The sequence below is a fragment of the Ochlerotatus camptorhynchus genome, unplaced genomic scaffold (assembly GCF_037179485.1).
Source record: "Ochlerotatus camptorhynchus isolate MF236.1 unplaced genomic scaffold, CSIRO-AGI_Acam_v1.1 ptg000081l, whole genome shotgun sequence".
NCBI lineage: Eukaryota > Metazoa > Arthropoda > Insecta > Diptera > Culicidae > Ochlerotatus > Ochlerotatus camptorhynchus.
The window spans coordinates 1,446,326-1,452,712 of record NW_027040571.1 but is presented as its reverse complement, the minus strand read 5'-3'; the positions used below and the strand labels follow the sequence as shown (position 1 = coordinate 1,452,712).

The window sequence follows — 6,387 nt, the reverse complement described above, 5'->3', positions numbered from 1 at the left end:
TTAGGATCTAATGCATTGTTCAGCTTGCTATTTCAAGTAGGAATTGAAAATCCGGATCACGCTGTGTTGACTAATCTGATTTGAGCTCAAGATATCCCTTCAGGCCTAGGCTACACTAGCCTTCTTGATTCGCGTACCTATGTTGTTCGTAATCCTGCCGTCGGACGGTATGTGTCCGCTGAAAGTAATCTTCTATTTAATATATGTATTCCAGTAAATGGGTAACTTACAAACTGATTTTTTTTTAATTTCAGGCATCATATGAGGCAAAGAGCTCACCACCAATCAAAAACTGGCGGTAATTATAGTTTATTTTAAATTTATCTCCATCAAATGCTCATTTTTCTTATTTGATTGTTTTGCCCCAAAAGTATCTTTCGAAAAAACAAATCTAATTTATTTCCCCATCACACTGCTGCGCTCTGAATTCTGTACAGTTCTACCCTTGAAAGTTGTTTAATTCAATTCGTAAACCAGCACAAACGGATTCCCATTTACTCCGCAGCGAACGGCTGTTTCACTACTACTCAGCTCCACTTGAATCTACCACTCAACAACGAGGTCACGTTCATTTCCAGGGAAAATCATGTTAGATTCACTCTCCTTTCGCTCGACACTGTGTCTGTATAGGTTTTCCCTAAGTGGGTAAAAATTTGACCGCCTCTACTTAGCGAACGCCAAACAACCGAAGTGCTCACCGACCGGAGTGTAGATGCCTGAATTATGTCTGAAATCCTGTTGTCGGGAGCATAAAACAACGTTTGTAAAATAGGCATGTAGGACAACAAAGCAGTCGAAAAAGTAACATCCGAGCTATGTATTTAATAAAATATTCATTGAATTAGGTACTTAATTACACAAACTGACTCTGTAAGTCAGACCCGTCAAAAGCATTATTTCGAAACGCTTTTACAACCGATCAATTTGGTATGCTTAATGTTGGCCTTCAACCTGAGTCTGTATAAAAGCTATTATGCAACACACTTTGTGTGCCTTTAAATAAGTTTCCAATCGATCGATCACTGTTGCTGGATGTCCTCATCATCGCACCACCAGTAACGAGCCAGCAAATCACGGACAACTCGAAAGGACCGTGTTTTCTTTCACTGACGCACCCACCGAACCGAGCCGAGGTTAATTTTGTTTCGCCGTTTTGTTTTTGCCTCCATCAATCCTTCAATATTTAATGATTATAGGCACGCCTCATTTTGTCAGAATAGGCAAATTTGAACCCAAGCGGAACTTATCATAATTTAATCAGACGGAATAATTAATGACTGACTGGTTGGTTGGTTATTTGGGTGGTAGCTCCCGGAGGTTGGAGATTTTTGGGAACCATGGAAGCGATTGTATAAGGGTGTAAACTTTTGGAAATTGCCACATCAAACTTGTTATCAAAAGATGGGTTGATGACGTTTTGGACTGATCGTGAAATTGAATCATTAATCAAAATAATTTTAATGAAACGATGTGGCTTATCTCATTGTAGTTTTTCCAGCTGACGGAAACAATTTCTCGGAAGGCAAGATTTTTGCATGCAAACTGTTAACTGTCAAAAGCACCTCGATTTTTCTGACTATTGATGCATTATTAAAGTTTTCCAATTTTTTTAAAAGCATGCCATATTGCGTTGAGCCATTCCATGGTGCATAATAAAGTGTTTGTTACAATTCGAATAAAATATCAAAAGTTAAAATCAAATGAAAGTATTGAGGTTAACTTAAGTCGACCTTATTTGTATTTTGTAATACTTGTTTATTTTCCATTCTTTATACATATATTATAAATTGCATGACTAGTAAATTATTTTTATTTCACACATTGAAAATCTCATTATAATAAATATAATTTTCATTTACAGAAAAAAGTTGTCCTGCAGATTCTGAAGGACCAGAAGGGGTATCACATAGCATATCATTGTTATTTACATTTTATTTCATTATAATATAATATGATCTTTGATTTTCAGTATTTGGATTACCCAAAGAATAAATTGAATATCATCACACATTTGGCCAATGTTTTTTAAATTGTTTCACCTTTGCAGAGTGTTGGTATTTCAAGAATTATTCATTGATATTTGTTTTTATAACTCTTGCATGCTCAATTAACCTCGATTATTTAGCAAATGGATTCTTTACTATAATTGTGGATTCATTAAATAGTTAAAGTTGAGTTCAATCATACCATGCAATTTAAAATTTCATATACCGTATGCGTGATTGATGAATCTACGTTACGGTCGACCAGCAGATCGAAATGATAAGAAAATGAAAATGACTTTTTGCTACCTGTCAAATCGTATGGAATATTTTTTAGTACATCATCAGTTTTGTGGTTTTGGATTTCAAACCTCGGTGTCGCATGCACTGGTGCAGTTTCGCGTAGATTCATCAATAATGTTTGCACCATTGTCAAAATTTAAAAAAATCTCAAAAAATTCGTTTTCGTGTTTTTTTTTATTTAAAGGGAGATGTTTCTCAGAGTCTTAAACTATGTTAATCATCGATTGAGTTTCCACTTGCTGCAATTACGGCCTCCACACGCTTCTGGACAGCACGGCAGGTTCTAATAATGTAGTCTGGATCAATTTCTCTCCAGGTACGGGTCAATGTTTGTCTGAGGCTTGCTGTACTCGGGTGACGTTCAGAACAGGCCTTGGCCTTCATGACGCGCCATATTGAGTAATCCAGCGGATTAAGATCGGGGCTGGATGGCGGCCACATATCCTTCGCCCAGAACGGAAGATGTTCCTGCAACCACTTCTGAGTGCGGTTCGAGGTGTGGCACGGAGCCCCATCTTGTTGAAATACAACATTTGGCTTCGGACCGTACTGTTCTTTGATCCACGGAAGAACATACTTACTTAAAACCCCGATGTAGACCTCCGTGTTGACTTTGTCGTCTCCTGGAATGAACACCGGGTCCATTTTTTTGCCTTCAGAAGCCACCAATCCAAACACCATAACACTAGCAGGATACTTGATCAGATACACGTTCTTGTGCTCGTCGGCCACGTCTTTCACTGGAAGAGAACTAACATACCGGTCGGTTCTGAAATTTGATACGGGATCGACGGTAAACTTGTAGCTCCCGGATGCGGTTGGTAATCATGTGAGTTTTTTTTCCGTGCCCTCGACTTCGCCCTGCAATCTTCCTTTATGATCTTCCGTGCCGTAAAGTCACTGATCCCGTGTTCCTTTGCCATTTTCCTTATTGAACGCACTGGATTCACCCGAATCTTTCTTTTGATAGCAGCGATAACCCTCGGAGCCCGAGCTGACCTCAGACGACATGTGGCCACCTTCGCGGATAGTTGTCCTTTCTTTTCTCGGTCTAAAACCCTTTTGACGGTCCACCGAGACACTCCCACGGCAAATGAAATGTCTTTTTGCGACATTTGCGCGTGTGACAAATCACGAATACGCTGCCACTTCGTCATGGTGCAACTGTCAAACTAAGTAAATAATTTTCTTTTATACACAGCCTACTACCAACAATCAATACGAAACTAACGATTTTAAATTGGCTCACTACTTGACTAGCCTATTGGTCCCAAGCAAACGATTAACGTACCCCATTCTAGTCGAAATTCTAGTACTACGCAATGTTTGTTTTGATTCGCTATGAAAGTTTGACAGATAAAATGAGGGGTTATTGGTTTTTCCTATGTTTTGAGGGGTGAATCGATTAGCTTGGGACCGAAGAGAGTACCAGAGCTGAGCCAAAAAGTTGAACACGTTTCTTCGGGACCTACTTGTCTTAGAGTTACCTCTATGCTACTACGGTATGAGCTATAGGTTATGTGCATGCAAAGAAAACCAAGGCATTGTATGCACAGGTGAAACGGGAACCTTATTTGTACGATGGTGCAAACATTATCACGCATACGGTATAGCTTGAGTTTAAATAAATTTATATTTTATAATTGTATATCGACCTGCGATGTGTCACATAAAGTCTACAAGGAGGCCAGATACTGTTGGTGCAGCTCCACTTGATTATTTGGGTGATATCATTCCTTTTTATTTATTTATACAGTAACCCCTCCCTATCGTTTACCGAAACGAAACCTGCTGCAAACCCTACCCTCTTATCCAAAATCCCAGTGATTCTTAGTGGCAGTACATAGGATTTCTCGGCTTCTATCAAAGCGTTCGGGCGCGGCCGGCGCTGGTATTGCCTAATTTAAGATCACCAGTTTTTACACATTGAGGATGATTGCTAGTCCCAAGCATCGCCTATTGGTTCTCTGTGTAATTACAGCTGATCTGGCAATAACAGAGTAGCAGCCGTGGGCGGTTAATCATGCTCATGCTTATTAACTCTTAACTTAGTGTTCTAGATGCTTCACGTAGACTTCACGTAGAAGTAATACTAAAACATATAGTCAAAGTACATATTATTGTTAAGTGGGTTATTATTTGGAATGTATAATTCATTGCTAAGAATTATATATTTTTGCTATAGCACAATCCCGAAGTTGGTTAGTACGGACTTGCAAAACATTTAAATTATGGATGTGAAGCGTATCGATGTTTATCTCATCAGACAACTTGAATTCATTTCAGATAAGGAGTAAATGTTTTCGTCCTTTTAGCAAGTTTTTGTTTATGATCTTCCCAATTTACGAAACACTAAATACAAGGCCTTGGTCTACTATTAGGGTTGTTTTTCCGGTAGTACCGGTAATCCCAGCCAATTTTCCGGTACTGGCATGTGAAAATACCGGTAATTTCGGTACTGGTCATCAATAAAACTCGCATAGTAATATTAATTTTGGAAAATCGAGTTATTGTTGTTTATTAACTTATTTGATAAGGCTCAAACGAATTAACTTTACAGATCCGTGGATTATTAGTCACTATACAATACATCTTAAAAATATAGTCAAAAGGTACAACACAATAAACACTTTATCTTCCGGTATCCAAAAAGCCTCCTCCATCAGAACTGGAGCTTCCAGTGGATTAATTGAATGGCAGTTACGCCAACGAGGGTCAGAGCGCTTCCATTGCAGCAATGGACGCAAAACGTGGTCAGCACTCACACACTCATCACTAAACGGTTGCTTTTTAAAGTCGACGACGCATCGACCGAAAGAACCGCCGATGAAGAACGATGAGGAGGACCACACAATGCACAATGGTTGCTGACGAGAAAACAGACGATCGCGTGGCACACATCGAGAGTGGCCTGCTTTTGTCGACAGTCGAGTGAACACTGAAACTCGAGATATAGTTCATGCCTTTTTAAAGCATAACTCCCATATGATTGAATTTTGTTATTTCACATTTTACCGGTGAAAATGACGACGTTCTTCAGAACTGATCTTGATTTCTGATTATAAGACCAGGTGGAACTGCTTGATCGCCATGCTTAAAAGAATATGTGAACTCAGGAGTGCGATACAAAAAGCAATGATCGACCTTGAAGGATAGATGAAGGTGAATTTTATCGGCGAGGAAATGGAATTAGTTAGAGAAATGATTCATCCTTTAGAACCTATAAATGCAGCTATAGAGTATTTGTTCAGACAACACTGTACACTATACGAAGCAGACATAGCGCTTTATTTTAAGCTCGAACAGCTTACCTCCCAAAATAAATAATTGCCAACAAACTATGCAAAGGACGTAAAAATGATACTTACCATTGCTAAAACTATCATAGCTCCGTCATGTATGTACAGAATTTCTATATATCAATCTAATAAATAATTCGCACACTTCTCAAGTTTTGACGAGCTATGAAAAAATCATTTTATCCAGAACATATTTTGATTTGATATGGGGTAGTTTTTTGACGTTGGTTGTTTGAGAGCTCAACAAGCTGACGAGATACTCAAAGGACTGAATACTAGGAATGAGGTTGAGGTCGTGATGGACGAATCATCGTAAAACTTAGATGAAGGAGCTGTTTTTGAAAATTTTACCGTTAAGGAAAAATTTGAAAAGACTCAAGAGCTGCTCCAGTTTCAATGATCCCTGAGAGAGCAATTTCTGTTTTTGGAAATTTCGCTACTATAATGCGTTGTCGCATGAAAAAAAAATACATTAAATATTATTTACACATTAAAATTATATTTTTGGGATCAGAATAAAGTCTAAGGATAAAAGTTTGAATTTATAATAAAGGTTTTCCCGGTTTTTTACAACGAATATATATTTATTCTCCAAAACGCTTCGGTACCGGTAATTTACCGGCATTACCTGTACTGACCGCTTCAGTACCGAAATACCATACTTTCTATTCAGAACACTATCTGGGAGATTGTTGTTTTCCGAAAAAAACAAAAAAATCTGTTTGTTTTAGCAACTGCTATACTACCTATCACAGAAATATAACCTTACAAAACTTAGTTTGAGCTAAGCTTGATAGTAAACC

General features: G+C 38.3%; 1 protein-coding gene across 1 annotated transcript in view; it reads left to right on the top strand.

Moving 5' to 3' along the window:
• The first annotated feature begins 262 nt into the window (after positions 1-262).
• LOC135698023 (uncharacterized) overlaps positions 263-6,387 on the top strand; it is a 124,394-nt gene continuing 118,269 nt past the window's right edge. Inside the window, exon 1 of the mRNA XM_065217895.1 lies at positions 263-298. The gene's annotated coding sequence lies outside the window, so the exon portion shown is untranslated. The remainder of the gene's footprint in view (positions 299-6,387) is intronic.